A 790-nucleotide genomic window follows, 5' to 3' on the forward strand; every position below is an offset into this window, starting at 1 on the left:
CCAAGTCTCATCACTAAACCATGTCCCTTAGTGCCACATTCACATGTCTCCTAAAAACCTTAAGGGATGGGGATTCCACCACCTCCCTGAGCAGCCAACTCCAATGCTTGATTACCCCTTCCATGTTGGTCAGCAGCCAGCTCAACATGAGCCAGCAGTGTGCACAGGTGACCAAGAAGGCCATGGCATCCTGGCTTGTACCAGAAATAGTGTGGCCAGCAGGAGCAGGGAGGCAACTGTCTCAGATCTGGTAAGGCTGCATCTCAAGTAGTGTGTTCAGTTTTGGGCCCCTCAGTACAAGAAGGATATTGCGTTGCTCAAACACTTGGAGAGAAGAGCCGTAATGCTGGTGAAGGACCTGGACACAAGGGGTCCACATAGAATCATAGAATCAACGAAGTTGGAAAAGACCTCCAAGATCATCCAGTCCGACCATCCACCTATCACCAGTATTTCCCACTAAACCATGTCCCTCAGTACAACATCTGCATGTTTCTTGACCGCCTCCAGGACTGATGACTCCACCACTTCCCTGGACAGCCCATTCCTGAGCCTGACCACTCTTTTCGAGAAGTTTTTCCTAATGTCCAGCCTTAATCTCCACACTGTGGACTTAGCATTAAGGGACATGGTTTAATGATAGGACTCAGTAGGTCAGGCTGACAGTTGGACACGACACTCTGCCAGGTCTTTTCCAACCTAGATGATTCCATGATTCAAACCTCCTTGGTCACCAGGGATGAGTACACAGGGACGATTGCTTCCCTGTTCCTGCTGGTCACACTATTTC

The sequence above is a fragment of the Gallus gallus genome, chromosome 1, assembly GCF_016699485.2.
Source record: "Gallus gallus isolate bGalGal1 chromosome 1, bGalGal1.mat.broiler.GRCg7b, whole genome shotgun sequence".
Taxonomy (NCBI): domain Eukaryota; kingdom Metazoa; phylum Chordata; class Aves; order Galliformes; family Phasianidae; genus Gallus; species Gallus gallus.